Genomic DNA, 22,325 nt, shown 5'->3' with positions numbered 1-22,325 from the left:
ATATATATATTCAAACTATGAATCACGATGTAGGCTTATTAAAATAACTTTCCTTTCAATACTTTTCTTTCCAAATACAATTATTCTTGAATCATATATCTTAATATAATATTCAAAATTATGAGGCTAGAATGAAAACTTTACTGAAATGATGGGCCCTATAAGGCAGGATTGGATTGATGGTCGATTAAAACTGTACCTGTACACTTTCATTCATGATATGGATTCTTCTTCTTCACTTCTGAAAAATTAGCTGAAATAAGATATATTATGCCACGATATCTGGGCCGGAAATTGCCCCTAGGTGTGAACAGGAGACATCCAAGCTCTCCATTCTAATGAAAATGCAATCAGTCATATCTATACTGAGAAGAAAAGACAAAATACGCCAAAGACTCAAATATTTAGAAAAGTACCATTAAAAATCAGTTCATGTACAATCTATACTGAGAAGAACCGAATTACTCAATGAATGAGATGCGGAAAACATCAAGCTTTGTTGATTTTAAGTGGCTCTCCCACAGACTTTTTTATGCGAAAAAAAAAATTAAGAAAAAAATCAGCTTAAATGTCTAACACGAAAGAAAAAATATATGTATGACATCTGGGCTCTCCTTAGATACAGTGTATCTAAGAGCTACTCAGAATGCATAGGAAATACATTATAAAATAATGCAAATACTTCATAGCACAGTTGGCCAAGCCATAGCCAAATACTGAGCAAAAATACAGTGATAAGAGTCTGTTGGATAAGAGACATGAAGATTCTTCATCTTTCTCTATCATATCTCAAATATCTGAAAACCAACTTTCATCTTGGGAAAGACTTCATTTTTAAGACCAAGACCCAATAGTCCAGCATCTTGGGGTTAAACAGAGAATCTGCACAGCATAGTTTAATGAAATATTAATGGGTACCAGCATTTACTGATGTCACTACAAATAATATACTACTATCTTGAAAAATATTAACCGACGCATAGGCTTCCCTACCTGTGTGTGTGTGTGTGTGTGTGTGTGTGTGTGTACATGTGTGTTTTAACACAAGTGTTCTCCTCAAATAAACTTGGCCAAAAAAACTCCTTCTTTAGCTGCTGGTGTATTTTTGTTTTCATATGTGGCACTGAACGAATTTCTGTAGTTGTGAACAACTACATTTGATTAAAATCTGTCAGATTTATCTTTTTAGCAGGAGAAAAGAAATATGTGTTTCTCCAGAAAGGAAATCAATGTGTCTTTATGATAGATGCAGAGAAGAAAGCTGGATGCTGTCACTTTAAGTGATGAAGCAGAAAGACAGGGTAGCTCCCTCGCTATCATCATTGGCTGCTGACATAATTGTGAGGCAAAGCCCTATTTAAATTTTATAATCCTTGTTTATAGGATAGACTTACAGTCATTGACCTAATAGTTATCACTCCAACTGGTTACGTTACAGAGTCTTGTGTCTGAGGTGTCCATAGTCTGCTTTGTTTAAATTTGCTTAGCCAATATCTTTTAGCCAGAACTCTGCTCTGTTGCTCTTCTGCCCTGTAAGGAAGAGTACTTCCTTCCCCATAAGAAGGCACCAGGTCTTCAAAGACAGATGACTGTAGCAGAGAATCTCCTTTCTCAAGACAAACAGAAGAAAGAAACCTCAAAATCATCCCCCAGGCAATGCCTGAGACAAATGAGGCAGAAAGCATCCTCGAAGGGACAATTGGGAGACTGCCTGGTGACAAAAATATGTCCAGAGATTTCCTCCTTTCTCTTGGGACCCACCAACCTCCCCAGGATCCCAAGGGTCTCTGGATACAGTTCTGCTAGATAGAAAAGAAAGCTTCAGCCCCAGCATCGTGAGATTATAAAATGTTCCATTCTGAGATGGCACAACCAGCAGACACTTACTGTGCTAAGACAGCCTGAGAAAAATCAGGGTGAGCCGAGATATCTTTGCTGCATGAGTATCAGTGTCTCTGTGGTTTCAACCAGTAAAATCATTTTAATGAGCTTATAAAGCCATGCCAGGATCTGTGAACTCACATGTCACTTGAAATTGCTGTCTCTCTTGCTTCATGAATGGCATCTGTCAGTAAAGTATTTGAAGTATTTATTTGGGGCCAATTTCAATAATAACATTTTCTATATAATCCCCTCTCTTAACTAACTTTTTAAAAAATGGTATGTTGTTTTTGTTCTGTGATTAATGACTGCTTCTAGAAGGCATTCCATTGATGTGAGCGTGCACGTGTATACTTTGTTTGCATATTAACCCAGACCTGATTCAACCATTAAATGACAGTGTATGTAGACCACCTACCCCAGGGTTTGGAACATGGTAAATATCCCTTACAGGTTCATTCTTTATTTATCATTCCTCTCTTCAACTTGCATATCCTAAAAATTAAATAAGTAAGCACAAATAACTAATGCAGTTGCCGAAAGCTAAATGATTCTCTCTCTTTTCCCCCAGTGTCCACCTTCCCTCCCTACCTCACGTCTACAATCTCCAAGCTATTCAAGTATCAGAGTTAAAGAATTACGCATTAAAAATTCATTAATTGGCCACCATCATATCCATTATAAGTAATTAGAAGCCTTTCCACAATTTATGTAAAATTGGAATAGTCAAGATGGCTTCTGATATTCTGGTAATAGACACTATCTGGTAATGGTGTCATATGCTTTAGATGAACTAATGGATTTGATTTGCTAATATTCTGTTTATAATTTTTTATAGAAATTGGTCTTCAAATTCTGCACTCTTTTTTAATGATTTTATTTCTTTGAGAGAGAGTGAGAGAAAGCACATGACTAGGGAGAGGCAGAGGGGGAGGAAGAGGGAAAAAGAATCCAAAGCAGACTCTGCACTGAGTGTGGAGCCCTGACATGGGGCTCAATCCCACAACTGCAAGATCATGACCTGAGCCAAAACCAAGAGTCAGATGCTTAACCAACTGAGCCATCCATTCACCCCTATACTGTTGAGAATCTGTCTTCACAAAATTATTTTCATATCTTTCCTTTGTATGGTCAAATAGATTTTGTATAACGCTGGGATTGATTTCTTTAAAACCATAATGAATTCACTTGTAAAACCATCTACGTCTGGTGCCTTTTTCAGTGATAGATCTTTTACTTTCCAATCTCTTCTCTAATAATTGGTCTATTCATGTTTCTTAAACTAGTTATTTTAAGAGTTTTTATTTTTACTAGGGAATTTTCCACTGCCTCCGGGTTTTCAAATTTATTTCTACAGAGTTATACCTAACATCTGCCAGTGACTTCTCTCATCTCCATAGTTGTCATTATATACCTTGATGATGCTGTATTTATCTTGCTTTCTCTCTCTTTGTCAGGCTTGTCAAAGGGTGTATCTAGTTCAATAAACTTTCAAAGAAACTAATTTTGATTTTATTTATCCCATTTTGTGCTTGTTTTCTGTTTCCTTAGTTTTAGGTTTCATCTTTATTAATTTTCTCCCTCTACACTCCTGTTGTATTTTGTTACTTTTGAATTTGAGTTTTCTAAAATTTATTCTCAATCCTTATTTCTTTAAAGATTGATTTATCTATTTGAAAGAGAGAGAGAGAGTGAGTGTGCAGGAGGGAGGGGCCGAGGGAGAGGGAGAGAGAGTCTTAAGCAGACTCCATGCTGAGTGTGCAGCCTGACATGGGGCTTGATCTCAGGATAGGACCCTGAGATCATGACCAAAGATGAAACCAAGAGTCAGACACTTAACCAACTATGTCACCCAAGCACCCCTCTATCCTTATTTTTTTAAACAATGCAGATAATTGCAGGATACAAGTTTTTGCCTGAGTACAGAGTTTGCTTAAATGTCTCAGGCATTATATACTCATGTTATATTGTAACTGCACTCATGGAGCTAAGCATCATACCTCCACAGCTAACACATTTATATTATAATTATATATATATATATATATATATATATATATATCACAAAGATCAAGATATCTTTCTCTTTAAATAATTCTTTGTACCCCCACAGTGTACCTAGCACAGCTTTTTGCCCATGGTAGAATTAAAATGTGCAGAATTTTTAAAAGTTATAGGAAGCAAAAAACTTGTAGAGTATTTAACTCAGAATCCTATGCACACCTACCTATTTATCTTCCAAGAATCAGGTAATGCTGGAAAACAGAATGCCCAGTAGAGGTGATTCCAATGCATTGGGTGATGAAAAGAGAAGGTGTGGCATCAGATTTAAACAAGACACAGATGGGCTCCAATTCCACTTACTGCCAAGTGATTTACCTTCTCAGAACCTCAATTTATTCACATATAAACTAGGTTAAAAAAAATTCCTTACTCAGAAGGCTGTTATGAGGATTAAATGAGATAATCATGAATGTGCCTGGCATATAATAAGAGCTCCATAATTATGAGCTCTCAGCATTATTGCTATTAGCATTATCATTACAGTGGGGGGCAGGGTGATGAGGTAGAAAATAACTGAGGGGCAGAGCAAGGTAAGGGGAAGAGGAGCTGGGAAAAGGACAAGAAATAGAGGACCTTAGCCCAGTCTTAACCCAGTGGTCTTGGAACCACTAGTTATTTAAGGAGCTTTTAAATCATTTCCCACTAATGGTGACATTTCTACAGTCTGGGTCTATAGTTTGTTTCCATTTTGCTAAATAATGTTACACCAAACCTCTCAAAAAAGTGCCCTTCTCACCCAATTCACCCTAAAAGGACCACGGGGATGGAGTGTGTCAGACAAGGTGAAATGGCACAACAGTGATGCCTCCACCAGCTGGACACTGAGTGCCCGTGATTGGAACACTTCAGCTTTATTGGCCATTCTTGTGGAGAAAGGAAGCATCCCTTTTGTTTTTCTTTTGTGGGTGAAATGAAGTCAGGGAAGGGGCAGCTGCACCTTATCACTGTCCCTTTGGCCAAAGATCTCTTAAAGGTAACGTGGGCTCCAGCCAGGTGGCCAGGTTCTAACCCCACTCCTGCCATTGACTAGCTGTGCGGCCTAGGACAAGGTGCTTAACCTCTCTGTGCCAGTAAAAGAGGGACTTTATTTACAAACATTTATAAAGCACTATTTTAAGTGCTTTACATATATTAGCCTATTTAATTCTTACAACAGGTATAGGAGCTAGGTGAGATAAGGTGTAGTGAGGATTAAATGGTGAATATATTTAAAGTACTTAACAGACCCTGTTTGGCTATGGAAGTATGAGCTGCTATTGTCATCATTATTGTTAAGTGCTATACGTTAGCTGACACCATCATCCACCATCATCACCATCACCATCATCATCATCATCACCACCATCATCATCATCATCACCATCATCACCATCACCATCATCGTGACCACCACCATCATCATCACCACCACCATCACCATCATCATCACCATCACCATCATCATCACCACCACCATCATCACCATCATCATCATCACCATCATCATCAACACCATCACCATCATCATCACCACCACCATCATCACCACCACCATCATCACCACCACCATCATCACCATCATCACCATCACCACCACCACCATCATCACTATCATCATCATCATCACCATCAGCATCAGCATCATCATTGGATCAGTCGTAGTACAGCACTTGCTATCATTTTCTTTCTCCTCATTCAACCCCCAAGTTCTTTCCCCATTTCTCAGGCACACAGAGTCATTTTAGTATTTCCTTCACATTCTTGTCCTCTCCTCCTCCCCATCCTACATTTACCAACCTAGTGTTCTGAGACCCTACTTGTCCCCACGAACTTAAAAGAATGCCAACTCTCCCCAGACCAACAGAGGGCCAACTATAGTGTAAGGGGTTCCCACCTACACACAGTCTGAAGTTCAAAGAGTTATGACCAGCCCAGTCCGAAAGCTGAGATTCAAACCCCTGTCCATTGACCTCCAAAGTCCACGCTTGTCCTATAATAGCCTCATCGCCTTAAAATATCCACCCCACCTTCCAAACATTTTTTACCCATCAATCTCAAACACTGAACTGGGTTGTTCACAAGGCATATCATCCAAGTTTTTAAAATAAAGAATCATGCTAATTTGATGTATTTATATCTTATTCTCAGTCTTCTGTATGTTTGGATTTTTTTTAAAGATATGTGGACTGATTTGTAGCGTATAATATGCCTTCTTGACAAACAATAGTTTCTTAGTCAAGTACATAAACCTCTTGAGATGATTATACGAATTAAGTTGTCTCGCTATACATATTTTACAGCAATAGCTTGACAGAAAGAAAAGTTAGAAACGACCCGAATGTTTAATAAATGTGCATTGTTTAAGGGTACATTAGTAAATCCAGAAAATGAAATATTTTGAAACCATAAAAATGATACTAACTAGGGATGCCTGTGTGGCTCCATCGGTTAAGCATCTGCCTTCGGCTCAGGTCATGATCCCGGAGTCCTGGGATCGAGCCCAGCATCAGGCTCCCTGTTCAGCACTAAAGTCTGCTTCTCCCTCTGTCTGCCACTCCCCTTGCTGTGCCCTCTCACTCTCTGTCAAATAAATAAAATCTTTTTAAAAAATGATACTAAATAAGTAGGTCTGGGTATGTAGAACAGGGTGCAATTTTATGTACCTGCAAGGATATATACCAATGGGATCCCAATGGCTGATTGGTAATGAGAGGGAAAATTCAGGTTGGGAATGAATGTTTTTAGTTTTGCTCTTTCTATACTCTAATTTTTCCCTGTAACAAGTATACATTGCTTTTATAATATCAGAAAACAATAGAAGAAACTAGATTCTGGTGGAAAACACTGTTGCACTTACTTCAAAAAGCTCAAACTATCCCCAGTTAAGCTTTTAATCTGCTGTCTCATCAGGCTGTGAATTTGTGTGATAGATGGCTAAGTTGCCTCTGGTCTGTCATACTGTTATTTGCTTTGAACTCTAAACATCTGGGTGGCAAAGTCTGTAGCTGTTTAATATTGGGGTTTTTTAGTGTTTGAATGTATAGAAAAAAATACATAAAAATTCTTCGGATCGTCAGGATGAAATCAAGAACAACTAGTCCTATGCATTGAAGGCAAAATCAACCCCATAAGCTTGGTGCAGGAAGAGAAACAAAGATTGATCCATGTCATCCTCCTGGGTCCCCTTTCCGTGGCATCCTATAGAACACGGGACACTGAGTGCCCTTAACCATGCTGAAATAATCACAAATGCAGGTTCCTTAACCGCCTACTGCACTTTCTTCCTGGTATAACAGAGTTATACTATACAAACGACCCCTTTGCTTCAGTATATAGTTAACAATATTCAGTAACAATTTTCAAAGCCCTTCTTTTTCTTTTTAAGATTTTATTTATTTATTTATTTATTTGAGAGAGAGAGAGCACAAGCATTGGGGAGGAAGAGGGACAAGCAGGCTCCCCACTGAGCAGAGAGCCCGACACGGGGCTCTATCCCAGGAACCAGATCATGACCTGAGCCGAAGGCAGACACTTAACCGACAGAGCCATCCAGGCGCCCCAAAGCCCTTAGCTTTCTGAACCACTCTGAACATGCACTTTATATATTAACAATAATGAACACATGTTCAGGAAATAGTAAAGAGCTGAATTCAGATTTTTTATTGAATTTATATTTTATATTTCTATTTTCTGATTAAAATCAGAAGGATAGCTGGTATTTTTTTTTCCTTGTACAGGAGAGAAAGAGAGAGGTTATGCCTGCTCAAAAAGAAAAATGTCTCTGAAAAATGAAAATTTCAGCTAAACATCCAGATAGTTTATCTTTGTGACATCAAATACATAAGGAATTGGGCTTGGCGGGGGCGGGGGAGGACTGTGAGTTTTTTAATTTACTTTTAATTTTTATTTAGCCAATTGGCATTATGTGGAACCATAGTGGAACTGAAAAACTCTCTTGTATTTCAAAAATCAGAATAAAATAAGTTGAACTTTTTTCTTGTATCTTTGTCAGAAGTTTTTGGAAAATGTGACAGGCACAGGTTAAAATTGTTAAAGGCCATGTGTTTGTAAATAAGAGTTGACAGAACGGACATAACTGAATGTTAAAACGTACTCAAAGGCTAAAGACATTTAAGAAAAATTAGCCTCGAAAAGAGAAGAATGGGAGTGATTAAACCATTTGTTTCAGATAAATAATAGGATGGGAGAAAGAAGAAAGGTACCATCTTGTTGCCAATCCCACTTAAAGACAAATACTCATGAGAATTGGTTTTAAACTCTGTTACTTCTTAGACCAGACGTAGCTCAAGGTTGGGTCCATGATGACTGTCCTTCAACACCTCCTATTCAACACATCACCCATATGCATGCCCCTGTGATCTTGTGACCCAGGTAGACAGATCTGTGCTAATGCTACCTATCATAGAATGTTCCAGAACGTTCCAAAAGGCACCACTAATAACCCAGGCAAGTATCAGGGAAGAGGAGCTGTGTAGAAAAAAAGGCATCAACTGCGTGAGTTGAGTTTGATGGGTGAAGAGACAAGGATTCCAAGGAAAGGGAAATACACATTCAAAGGTAGTAAGGTACCCTAACGTGCTCAGAGAATACACTTCCGTGTGACTACAGAGCAGGATCTGTGCCAAGAGGTGGCCCCGTAGAATCAGGCCCAGCCTACCTTTGCAAAAGTCTTCCTTCTGCCATGTTAAGAAGTTGCCCAGTTTTGCCTCTGAGGCAATTGTAGTATTCTTATAGTAAGGACTTTTATTAAGAAATGACATAACGGCATTAGCATTTTAATGTTGAAAATATCATTCTGGCAACAGTATGAAGAATAGATTGGTAAGCACGTAATACTGTGGGCTATTGCAATATTCCAAACCAAAAAAATTATATATATATTGAGAACTGAATTAAGGGTGTCACAGTTAGGGATGGAAAAAAGGGAAGCAGGCTCAAACAGTGGTAAGTCGATAGCACGGACGGAACATGCGAATTGTTTTGGTGAAGAGGAAAGACGAAGAGAAGAGCCTAGGATAATCCCAGGTTTCTGCCTTGAGCACCCGAGGAGATAGTGCCACATTTTCCCAACTCAGGACATACAGGAGGAGAAACAGATTTCTGCGGGGGAAGTAGTTAGGGGAGACAGCACATTTAGTTTTCTAGGCATAGCGTTTATGGTATCTATGAGATAGCTAAGGAAAATTATGCTTTTACTAGAAAGTAAGATCCATGAATGCAGGGACCTCATTGGTTTAGTTCAGCCAATCAGACAGGTGGCTTGCAACATAATCATTACTTCTCTCAACACCTGACAGACGATAAATGCTCAGCAAATTCCAGCTGAATGTGTGTTCTTGAATGAATTTGTAGGTCTGGATCTCAGGACAGTGTTGCAAGCCATTATTCAGTGCTCTCTGGTTTCCAGAGAGCTCTAGAACCTTCTTTGATGTCCACCAAGACCATTTTACATCTTGAAATATTGTGATTCTGGTCCACTCCCAAAGGAGTGAATTACAGAAATCTTACTAAGATTCCTAGTGTTCCCGTTATTCTTTGTTTACAGACATAGGCAAGTGTGTTGGTTTACTGACAGTTGAGGAAAAATTACAAAACACATTTTCGAAGTGGTCAGACTGAGCAGAATGAATGATAAAGCATAGCATTGGAGTGAGCCTCTGGTTTTTTTAAATCAGCCGTATGGCTTTCAAGTTACTATTGAAATGGTTAGGAGAGCCGAATATAATTGTCGAGGATGGCTGTGATCCACGCATACGCCAAAACTCTAAACGAGGTTGTTGCATTAGAATGAGTAGCAGCAGGAAAGGCATAGCTCCAGCAGAAGTCTGGAAAAGACTTTAAGAAAGGAAAACCCCCTTACTAAATGGCTTTGCTACTTGGAGAAGTTGGAACAAATCTTCCTTGCCAAGGAAGCTTGAATTACCTGCCTATCCCTTTAAGCATTTTCTTGTACAAATCAAACACAGATGGCCCATTACGTTTATGACCTCCTGTCAATTACTCTAGATGGAGCATGCATTAATTATTGAAATATTTTCATAGTATACAAGTTTTTAGTGGTTACATTGCCTCAGATAATTTCAACTTTCTGATGAGAAGCCGGCATAAAGTATTTTATTTATGAAAATTAATCTCTTGAATGTAGTAAAACCTACAAATACAGTAGTAGGGTTTTTTTTTTCCATTTAACAAAGCCAAACTAAAAATCCTGGCCTCTATCCTTGGAAGTCGGCGTTATGTTAGCATTGCCTGCAATACATAAACTCTGCCAAACTCTATTACAATTGTAGTAAATTTTGATTACTGGAGTTGTTTGTTATTTATGTCTAGAAGATAAAGATAATATTGGGAATAGCCCTCTTCTATTCGATGTATAAATTACATCCATAAAATATCTTGTTTTGTAAACAGTAAAATAAAAAAAAAAAGACTAAATTTGGTTGAAGCTTCAAATACTTGCATCTACTTCCGTTCGAGTCAATAAACACTTTGGATGATGTAAAAGTCCACAGAACGCTTAGACCTTCCACTGTGCCACTCGTTTTTTTTTGGACATGGTAAACAAAGTGCTGGGGCCATTTGACTGTTAAGCAGAGATAAGAATATTCCGGTGAAGCCTCATTTTCAGAGAACATGAAGACACTTGCAAAGAGAGCTTAGAGAAAGGCCTCTGTGTTTTCTGTCACTCTGGAAGGAAGCTATTCATTCAACAAACATCAAGCACCTACTATGTGCAGATAACACATAGTAGGAGTGCATTTGAGTACATTGGGAAACAAAACAAAGATTTCTGCTCCTACCAAGATAGATTCTAATAGAATTGATTGCCTCCTTTCATCTCTTTGCCCAGAGAAGAAAGCTGAAGCTCAGAGAGGTGAGCTAACTTACCTAACATCGCCCAGCAAGACGGCTGTAAAGTCAGAAGAGCCCAGGCCATCAGAACCCATCTTCCTAGTCCGCCATATTCCCTTGAGCCTTTGCCATTTCCAACTGATCTTTTTCTGGGTCCTTGAGAAGTTCATATTTGAACATAGTTAGCTGGACTCTCTTCAGTAGAAGTCTTCAGCTAGGCAGACTAACCCTAAAAAAAGAAATGTGTTAATTTAAAAAATGAGATGTCTGTGTTTCTGCTCTCTGAAATCTACACATGCGTAGGGAAAGAATGCTACAAATAAGACATCTTCACAGGAATGTTGATTTCACAGCCCAGTGGGAGACGGTGGCCCTAGAGGCAGAAAGCGAAGTCGTTGTATTCTTTCTCTGGCCGAAGCCAAAGAGGGATTGAAAACTGGAACTCTAGCATACATGGAAGGTGTTAATGACTTTCACAATGGCTTTGCACAACATGGAAGAGAGTAGTCCCCACATATTGTGGTAGCAGCTAAGGTCGGAAAACTATGGTCCGCAGCTAGAATCATGCAAGGGAAGGAGAATTTAGCACATGTGTCAGGTGAAGGCGGTGCTTATCTATTGGACCCCTCCCATAGATAGTCACACAAAAAAAACACTGCTAGTGGGAAAATTCACATAAAAATTAATGACATTAAGTAAATGCTGTTCAATTAATTGGGGGTATTAATTTTGCCAATCGAAAAAAATAATGTATTTTCCAACCATGAATAATAAAACTCTCCCCAGTTTATTTAGCATGTCATACTTTCGAAAACCTTCTTGCTCTTTGTGGGAGAGACTCAGATGGCTGTCTGAGGTCACATCAAATTTGATAGACAACAGCCCAGAACCTAGGCTTCCTGATTTACAACATCAAGCTCTGGATACTCTTTCAGGCTGTGTCTTATTTGGTCCTCCTCAAAGTCAATAGAGAAAGTGTTATCATGGTCATTGGCCACATGACAGCCCGAAGCTCAGGAGCACAGAAAAAGTCAGTCCCCAGTTCAGTTTAAAAGGAAGTAACTGAGCATACAAAGTAGTCCACTAGGGGTGTGCTAGTAAGAAGGAGGGCACGCGTGGGAGAAGCAAAGTCGTACAAGAAGAGAAGGTGAAACATGCAATAAGAGAAGTATGTACAAGGCAAAGAAGTTGTAGAGAGTAGAAGGAATTAATTTCATCTAGGATTGAATAAAAGTCCAACCAGTTACAAATATACCTAATTTGTTGTAATCAAAACTATAAGATATTGTGACTTGTTATGCAGTGTCTAAAGCTATTGCTTCTTTTTTTTTTTAAGATTTTATTTATTTATTTTTGAGAGCGAGAGAGAGCGAGCACTAGTGGGGGAGAGGGGCAGAGGCAAAGGGAGAAGCAGACTCCCCACTGAGCAAGGAGCCTGAGGTGGGGCTTGATCTCAGGACCTCAGGATCATGACCTGAGCAGAAGGCAGACGCTTAACTAACTGCACCAGCCAGGCGCCCCTAAAGCTGTTGTTTCTTATGAGATGGCATAATAGAATTACCTGGGAAGCTTGAAAAAAATGTTGTCTATTGCCATGAATCAGCAACTTTGGACATACAGCACAGGAATCTGGTTTTCAACAGGCCATATTTGGAGCCCATGATCTAAAATCTTGCTACTCAAAGTATGGTCCGTGAACCAGCAGCCTCTAAGGAATGAAGAATCTTAGACCCCACCCAGGCATACTGAATGCGAATGTGCATTTTAACAAGATCCCTCCACACATTACACTTTCAAGAGCACTGACCTACAGTGTCCCTCTCCTACTCTGTATTCACCTTATCAGAAAAAATAAGTCAGGGGCGCCTGGGTGGCTCAATTGGTTAAACGTCTGACTCTTGATTTTGGCTCAGGTCATGATCTCAGGGTCCTGGGACCAAGTCCCACATCAGGCTCCACACTCAGCAGGGAGTCTGCTTGAGGATTCTCTCTCTCCTCTTCCTCTGCCCCTCCCTCCACTCACACATACTCTCTCTCTCTAAAAAAAATAAATAAATCTTTAAAAAAAATTTTTTTTAAAGACAAAATAAGTCAGCATGACATAGAGTGTTCTTAGTGAACCCATGCAGGACCCAAGTGAGCTCTGTTTCCATCGCCAACTTCCTTCCCATTCTATCATTCTAGATTTCCATCACCCTCTGATAAAAAACTACAAAATAGTAAATCAAGATTTTCTCCTAAATTTTGTGGAAACTCGGCCTCTAATTCATGGGCTTTCTAAGTATTTCAAGCATTTTCAAAAGTCACCTGTGAAATATTTGGGGAAGTAAATCACCACTTGCACATGCTCAATTTCCACTAGATCTCCCATTTTCCACAATTCCTTGAAGATGAGTAAAGCACTCTGGCAATCCCATCTGCTAGTTTCTTGCCCCTCCCCCCCAAGATAATCAGTCCATCGAGATCAGGAGACACGGGTGTGTTTAGAGTAGCTGGGAAAGCTAGGGGGGATTCCACCCTTGTGCTAAAGCATCAGTTTCTTCTTACAAGTGTTTGTTTAAACCAGTCTCCTTGAGTGGAGTTGGTGCAATTTCTTCTTGTTTGTAAGGGCAACGCGTGCTCTGCCCTACTTAGAAGGAAGCCCTCCAGCCCCATTCTGGGATAACAGAGGAAGAAATTCTCTTCCTCCAGCTCAATTGTCACCACTCAGCTGGGGGCAATACAGCCAGGGTAATGCTTTGATTTTGACACGCACTCACTATTTTACTATATAAAAGAAATTTTGAAGAAATAAAATTACTTGCAATGCTACCACCCTGACAAGTTCATGGGCCATATGCATAGCAAGTTAAGCTTACGTGTGGGTTTGCCATTTCTCTTTTCTTATGTCAAAACTAGTTTTCCATATGGTTATAGACTTCATAGCATTTTCTTGCCTGCATAACACTTCAATATTGATACGCTGTGTGTATGGCATCAATCTATGACTCTTGGACATGTAGTTGGCTTCTAATTTTTCATTATTAGAAATACATATTAACAGCGAGTTTTAGGGTTTTTGGAAATTCAATCCCAAGAATTGACAATTGTCTTTAAAGAAAAGAAAATTTTGGTCCATTGCTAACTTTGCTAACTTACATTAGGCTACTCATAAGTGTAGTAGTCAAAAAACCAGACCAAACCAAACCATACCATTAGTTAGGAGGGGGGACAGGCAAAAAAGTATAAAAACTATAGAAAATCAATCTTTTTATCTTAAAAATCAGCTGAAAGTACAGGCTCTACTAAGAGACCCAAAAGTATCATTTTCATCCATGAATTACTATACATAATATAGACTAAATATGTTATTCATATAATGGGGTTAGCTTCATTGCACTTAAAGGTTCTGAGTTACAAACAATTCATGGGTTACATAGTCGGCCATTTCCTGATTAGATGCTTGCGCTAGAGTAGAGCTGAATAGAAACTTGTTGTAGCCTAACATTTTAATACAGCTGTAATTTGATTACGTTCTCACTTTCTGCTTTAGCCTGTAGAATTGAAAACACATTACTATCCATCACTTAGAATCTGCTTAACCTTTATTGAGATTATAGTCAGTCCAGCCATTTCACGTAGACCTAGCCCAACATCTGACTTCCGTTTTCCCTTCCTTGTTAGTTGTCCCCCCAAATAATGGTGACACTAGTTTTGGTGGAACATGAGGAAGATGGCAGAAGCCACATTAAGTACCCCACTTTGAGAATAAGGTCTCCTCTGGAGTTCAGGGAAAGGCATTCCAGGGCATGGGAAGAGCAGAGAGGCAGCAAGATTTAGGGAACCGTGGCCATTTTGTTTTACCAAGTAAACGATATATAAAGGAGGAGAAAATATGTTTTAAAAGACTGATCTGGGGACAAATCCATGGAGGACAAAGAGTCCAAATAATAAGAAAATATTGCAAATAAGAGCGAATCCAAACTAGGTTTGTGTTTCATAGATTTAGTCGATGAAATGGATGGAAGAGAGGAGGGTATGCTGGGGTGAATACGGAGCTTCCATATTGTTTCAAAAGCTGGTGGGGAGAAGGGTCTGAAGAGGCAGCAATGGAGAATAGAGAGGGGGACATGGGTATCAGGTACTAAAGAGGGAAACAAAAATTCACTGAGTGAAGGAGACAAGGAAAGTTGTTTCTTAGCAAGTCATTCCAGAACAATGTCCTTCCTAGGCCCGAAGTCCTAAGCAAACACCAGTCTGTTACAAGGCTATCTTCTCAAATGCTAAAAATATGTAGGTCTTTGATATGAAACTGGCTGAAACAATTCCTTGAATTTGGCATCCATGTTATGATTGAAATGGAAATATGTGATTGACTTTACAAACACATTTGAAAAGGATGAATAATAGGTTTGGTTTGGTCTGGTTTTTTGACTACTGCCATACAATCACAGATTAGCTGGCCATCTCAATGGGCTGAGCAGCCCAACTTCTAGACATTTGGCTGGTGTTTAGGCGGGCTGGCCCAGCTCGCCCTGGAACAAGGAAGACTCAATGAGAAGGCACTTTGGATGGTCTCCATCTTCTTGGAGAAGCAAAGGCAAAGTTTTTAACAAAGAATAAGAGTGGCTGAGTGATGTGTAGATTGGAGTAGAATTGAGAAAAGTCATATCGGAGATTCTAGTAGGACTTTCATTTAAAAATTAAAATTGCTAGATAATTTGGCAGTAACTATCAGAAAATAAAATGTGCATACCCAGCAATTTCACTTTAAGTACCCATGCTAGACAAAACTCATAACATAGGAGTATTATGAATGTTATACATACAGGTATATGAGAAATACCCAAGTACATAAGGAAGTATGTCCAAGGATAGTCACTGCAGCACTGTGTAAAACAGCAAAAAGGTAGTAGGAATCCGTGCACACATTATATGGGAATGATGCAATGAGCATTGGTATGGCCCATGGGAAATTTCTGAAGCACTTAGAAAGAATGATATATTATATATCTGTTTCTACCAGCAAGGAAAGATCTCTAAGACACTGATGAGTGAAACTATCAAGGACACAATGATATGTTGCCGAATATGACCTATGTTTTAGAGGTTCTTTGGATAGAAAAACAAAAACAAAAATGAAACCTTTGCTTCCATAGATCATGTCAAGGAAGTTGGAGAAAGCAACTGAGGTTGGAGGTAGTGGCAGGCAAGATGTTAGCCTTAGGCTCTTAGCCTTAAGCCTTAGCCTTAGAAACTCTAATATTCACAAGACAGTAAGTGTATGGTCATTGTTTTGAGTTTCAAACTTTCTGTGAAAATTTTAAATACCTTGGCCCAAAGGAATCACTTTTTTTCCCACCAAATATCTGCTCTCATACCAAAGACCTCTTTCCTCTAAAATGATTCTTCTTTTTTTTTTTTTTTCCTTTTTAAAGTCAGTGAGGCACTGGGTTAATCCAGGAGTTAATGGTTGAACGGCAATGGATAGATAGATAGACAGACAGACAGACTGACATGCAAACCTCCATTGGCCAATCTCCCTCAGAGTTAACCAGTTTCCTACAGGATCACCAAGGCAACTCTGTTCCATGCAATTGTGTGGTCCCCGCAGCTTAAATCACAGGGCGAAATAAACATCAAGTGGCATGCCGCTGAACGGCCACTTCAGGGACATCGGGGCGTGTGTCATATTTAAAAGGGAGCGTGAAATGCCATATCTTCCCGAAATGAGATCCATGAATGGAGCTGATTTGGAATATTTTGGAATATTTGGAGTATTTTTCTAAGTTCAGAAGTAAATGGAAGCAAACTATTTTCTAAATTAAAGCGATGTCTATAGTACCTTTGTATGAGTTCCAATCTTAGAGGAAAAGGTGGAGCTAATGCAACTTTAAAACACTTTAGCAGACAGTGATTACTGCGAGATCGTCTTTTGCTCCCTTGGGATTTTTTTTTCATTTAAGAACTTGATGGTGTTTGGGGTAAAGTGTTATAAGAGGGATTCTAGCCCACGACAGAAAAGAAAATATTAACCCACTATGTAGCCAAGGGCTGGATTCATCTTCTAAGCCATTCAAAAAGAGAATCAAAACAGGAACCCCAAAAGGCAGTTTAAATATTCTGGAAACTGCCAAACTATCTCTGCTGGTAAAAGACCACTTCGGTGGGTTTTCAGTTATTTGGGGCATGTTGCTTGGACTCCCTGATGCAGAAGTCAGCTTTAATGTAAGCTGTTTTCTTTTTCATGTGTTGGAAAGTAAGAACCACTAACTATGTCTCTGAGCCTAAAGCTAGACACAGTCTGCCCTGCTGAGCACGAGAGGCACTCCGAGAAAGGGGGTTTAATGAGTAACTTTGCAGTAAAAGGCACCGAAAACTTCTAAACATTAGACCCGTACTTTCTGTCTCCAATATACACAGAATGTGTCTGATTCACAGCCTCTAGAAGGCTCAGAGATGCTGGCAGCCCTGGCAGGGAGACTTCAGAAGTCCCTGATAGTTCAAGTGCATTGAAAGGTTTGTGCATACTCTCCACCCCTCCCCCACCCTGTCCCTGCACTCTGCTCCCCCAGCCCCCCCAACTGCCCCCATTCCCCCAGCCAGTGTCTGGAGATCACGTTGACTGGAGTTCTCCCAGAGAGAAAGATTGATAAAGCAAAGCAATCGGAGTTATTTCCTATGCATGAAATTGATTAAATGCTTCACTAAATGGCTTATAAATTTGCGTCTCATATTTCTGTCACCGCTGAAAAGATTACAGAAACTCTGCATATAACCATGTTGTATACAATACCAAATTACAAAAGGTTGTAAAAACTAATGTTTTGTTTAAAGTTTTGAGCAGGACCATATGCCTGCAGTGACCTTGAGTAAGCTATTTTAATTCAAACCATTTCAAAGAATAGAAAGGGGAGAAATATTCAACTCCATAACAAACCAGACGAGTTGGTAGGTAAACCAGTTAACTCCGCGGAACCTCTGCTCCTTCCTGGAAGGGTGTGGAGTGACCGCCCTCCTGCAAAACGCCTTGTGTCTCCAAAGCTGGGAAGCACATGCAGTGTCAACAGGGATATATTTACAAAGGAGATGAAAATAGGGCTTTAAGACCTCCCAAAGCTGACTTTGCTCTATTATTTTTCATTCAGAGACATATCCTAATGAGTTCTGAGTCTTGCATAGACTTGCAGGACTGCAGAGAAGACGGGACACATATTAGCATGGGTGGTGGGGTGTTTTATGTTTAGGGTTTTTATTTTTCATCTTTACACATCTTTCAGATGCCCCTTAAGTTCTATTCTTTCTTCCATGTGAGACTGCTTTCCAACTCTGGAGGAACAATGGAGGGGGTGGGGGGGCAGGATTTTAGCAAAGAAGCCGTTTATAGGCAAGCACGTGACCTACAGATGTTACTTGGAAAACGAATCCCTTTCTTAACATGGCCTTAAAAGTACCTTCACTTCTGCAGGAAAAATGATATTCTTTCATAACATTTATAAGACACTGTGTCCCCAGCAAGAATTAACATTTGGCATTAACACACAGCTCTGGCAAGAACTTCAAGAGAAGAAGTTTTACAACCAAGGATGGGCTTAAGGTCCCGACTTGCCCGACCTCTGCAATCCACATCCCCAGGCACCTCTCACCTTCAGGAATAGTCAGTGTGGGAACCAACACGGCTCCACCACCACAACCATCTAGAGCCCAGGGAGCTGGAAATTACCAGGGCAATGCTGTCAATGGGGAGCAGAAGGACTTTCCAGTATCAGGCTAGGGACACATCCGCTTTCGTATGAAATCTCTGGATACGTGTAAGGAGTTGGGATGGAATTACCTCTCATTTGTGAAAACACAATGTAATCTCACTAGTAAAATACAGATTTTTTTTCCCCTCCGTTTCTCTCTTTCTCTGTCTCTGTCTCTCTCTCACTCACTTTTGTTGTGTGTGTGTGTGTGTGTGTGTGCGTGTTTTAATGAGTACCTGTTCTGGGAGATACGCCAAAAATTCAGGGATGATTTAACCTGACCATCACTAGCTGGACAACTTACTTAACTCTTTGGTGATGGTTACATGAACCTTCTTGTTGGCTTCAAGCCACCACATAATTAACGTTGACGCCAGGCACGTAGGGTTTAATAAATTATAACAGAGAAAGAGGGCCATTATTATACAACAGAGAGAATAACTACCTTCTGCCCACAGGTGTTTGCCATCTTAAAACATATGAATCCATGTTGCCTAAAGTTTACTCCTTGAAACACTAACTCTATAATATTATCCTTCATAAAAGGGTTTTGTTGATCAAATCCATTGGGCAACACTCTCCTGGAGAATTACAGTGTATAGTAACGTGGTAGGGGCCCCAGCTGCAAGCACTCCTATTTAATTCAAATTTAACCTGAATGTTCTCACTTGGCCCAGACTTCTTTTAGTGTTAATGTTTAGAACCTTGGAATTGTTCTCTGAAATAGACTCAGGGAACTATGTTTACCTATTGCGCGTCTGGCAGACTAGCCCACCTCTTTTGAGAGTTCAGCAAGCTCCGGGCTGCCCCTTCAGGGAGACTCAGCCAAAATGAGAGACATCCGTAAGTTCCCTGCAAGAAAGCTTTGCCATTCCTCTTCCCCTTGTGATTTGCCAGCATTAGGTGATGCTCATTTTCCTCTCCTACCTGGGACAGTTGCATGTTTAGGTGGCCATTTTTTAAAGCAGATCTCTCTGATCAATGCAAGAGCCTGTGGGCATATATTAGTTACAGACAAATATTAGTTACATTTGCAAATGGATGCGCCACGTACCTTGATTTTTTTTGCTTACAGATGATTTTTTTGCCTTTGAAGATTATTAACAAATTCACTTCCCCTTTCTATGTTAAATAATAGACGAAAGCCAGGTTTGTTCTTCCCTTTCTATAATCGAAGTCACTCACGCATCAATATCATTCAAGAAGACCTAGCAGGGTGCAAGGAGGGTGCGTACTATGGAGATAAGCTTGGGTTTGCCTTCGTTTAATTTTTTAAGGAAATCACATATTTGCACACTTCTCCCTCTTAGCTAGTTTGAGTAACAGATCGCTCAAGAGGGGCATCAGAGGTGATGGACGATAGCATGACCCTTGGTGAGGATCTCTGCTGTACAGCTTTGGGTCTCAAACCCGTAAGGGGCATCAGAATCACGAGGAGGCCGCATCCAAACAGATCTCAGAGCCATACACCCAGTTTCTGTTTCGATAGGGTCTGGGGAGGGGCCTGAGAATCTGCATTTCTTTTCTTTTTTTAGGTTTTTCTTATTTATTTGAGGTGGGGGGGCAGAGGGAGAGGGACGAGCAGACTCCCCACTGAGCAGATTCCATCCTGACCTGATTGGAAGGCAGATGCTTAACCGACAGAGCCACCCCGGCGGCCCGAGAATCTGCATTTCTAGCCAGAGCCCCGGTGAGGCTGATGCTCCTGGTCTGGCACTCCACTTTGAGAGCTGCAGCGGGACAGGGGTTCCCTAACCTGCCCGATCCAACGGGTTATAAACAGCGAGCCACAGCCCCAAGATGGAAGCTCTAGGAGGGAAACTCAAGAAGAATCTGTATTTTTAATAAGCTCCGCAAGCAATTCAAAACATGCAGGTCTGGACTGCTTCAGCCAGAGAAGCAAGGCTGGCCTCTTAGCTCAGGGCCTTGGGTCTCGGTCCCCTGGCTGCCTCTGAGCGAGGGAGTCTCCCTCCTCGAGGCCTCTTCAAAGTGCAAGACGGCCGAAGACCCGGGAATGCCTCATCTAATAACTTGTCCAGTAATTGGTATATTGATTGCTGATGTCATCATGTTTTAGTACCTGTAAACCCCTCACTCTATTGCACAGCCCCCAACAATCCAAAAAGTCATTGTTTATTCATTGTGACTCCCAAACTGGCCCTTGTCAGTTCCTGCTGGAAGGCTTGCTGATAAAAATCAGCAGATGATTGGACGCACACATTCTTAACATGACTGACCCATGACATCTCCGAGGGCAGCCAGGGAGCCTGTCATTACAGTACAATACTTCTCTTTCTTCCTCTTTATCTAGCCCCAGATGACTTTGAGATTTTTATTAACTCATTAATGACTGAAGATGTCATTAGAGCCAGTAGAAGAGCTTTTTCTTTTCTTTTCTTTTTTCTTTTTTTTCTTTCCTTTTCTTTTTCTTTCTTTCTTTTCTTTCTTTCTTTCTTTCTTTCTTTCTTTCTTTCTTTCTTTCTTCCTTCCTTCCTTCCTTCCTTCCTTCCTTTCTTCTTTCTTTCTTTCCTTCTTTCTTTCTTTCTTTCTCTCTCTCTCTCTCTTTTTAATGGGAGTAAGTGTACCCTTTGCTCATGGTAGGAGGGGGACAAGCTCATGGATGAAACAGCTAAGACAAACCAAATGCAGAGACCCTTTCACTCTATTAGAATTTGAAATCTGATTGATGGGTGCTAGGATTGAAAACCTGCGCGCAGAAATACCAAGTTGTTCCAGAAATACGGTGGGCAAGAAAAAAATGGGGCCATTCAATAAAGAAATAGCGACCCATAATATTCAGCAATTTCTATTGTGTGGTAGGCTCGATCTTTCCAACCTAACAGCTAAATAAAAAAATAAAAGTAAATAAAAAATAAAAAACTCGGAGTAAGTCTACTAAAACCTCTAAATGTTTCTTACCTACACATTCATTCAACCACATCTTGTTTCTGCGTGCCTTTAATTTTCACATCTGCAGAACTGCTTTTAAAAATCAAATTAGATCTTTTGAAGGCACTTAAATTGCAACAACCTTATGTTTTTTTATATACTCTCGGGTTTCAGCCTTTTTATCTGGGTTGTGTGTCCAATTAATGGGATATCTCAAGGAAGCACTAATCATTCCGAAAACTTGAGAATATAAAAAGCCAGCAGACTATTTTCATTATAACTGATTGGATTGAGAATAAGCTACAGAGGAAATGTTCAATAATTATAATAACTTTTTTTAGATGAGATCACAAAAAAAGTCAGTCACATAAGGTGCTTTTCATTGCAAAGAAGTCTTTGAAGTCCTGTTCTCATTCGATTCCTCTTCGGGGTTCAGCCTCGGGCATGTCAGGAGGCTGGTTGGAGAGTGGGTTTACACTGATTTTATCAGGCCGGATAATTCGCTTGGCAAAGAAAATGTCTATTACTAGATGTATCTCATATGTTATTAAGTGTTTATGAAATTTTACTATTGTCAAAACACATTGTGAATTAACAGGTCCTCATCACACATGGAGAAACGACTCTCTAAGAGAGAAAATTGTTGTCGGAAGACCAAAAAAGATTTTTGCCCAAGGAAATTGCCGTCGGTAAACTATGACCAAGATTGAAATACGCCTTAAGCCAAGTTTTATTCTTAAATCACCTAATTACATCTTTCTTTCTTATTTTATTTGCCTGGTGGAAGATTTTATTCATTAAATGTTATGTTAAATAGAATAATTAGTTAATATTTGCAGATTAATTAAATGCAATCATTTTCTCTAATTCAGTAATAACAGTATTAATTTTTTTTTCTCCACCTCTCTGTACACG

At 39.8% G+C, this 22,325-nt stretch overlaps 1 protein-coding gene across 22 annotated transcripts in view; it reads right to left on the bottom strand.

Moving 5' to 3' along the window:
- Nucleotides 1-22,325, bottom strand: part of LOC103660007 — a 173,877-nt gene that overhangs the window by 91,099 nt on the left and 60,453 nt on the right. For 11 of the 22 annotated variants that reach the window (XR_005838052.1, XR_005838049.1, XR_005838047.1 and 8 more), the window contains exon 8: nucleotides 10,834-11,026. The exons of 9 other annotated variants lie outside the window; for them this stretch is intronic. The gene's annotated coding sequence lies outside the window, so the exon portion shown is untranslated. Of the gene's footprint in view, nucleotides 1-8,710; nucleotides 9,781-9,847; nucleotides 10,529-10,833; nucleotides 11,027-22,325 lie in introns of those variants that run through there. 2 more of the 22 variants (XR_005838053.1, XR_005838048.1) reach the window with 2 other exon arrangements.

The sequence above is a fragment of the Ursus maritimus genome, unplaced genomic scaffold (assembly GCF_017311325.1).
Source record: "Ursus maritimus isolate PB19 unplaced genomic scaffold, ASM1731132v1 scaffold_27, whole genome shotgun sequence".
Taxonomy (NCBI): domain Eukaryota; kingdom Metazoa; phylum Chordata; class Mammalia; order Carnivora; family Ursidae; genus Ursus; species Ursus maritimus.
The sequence above is the reverse complement of the archived record's forward strand: the minus strand, read 5'-3'. Positions and strand labels throughout refer to the sequence as shown.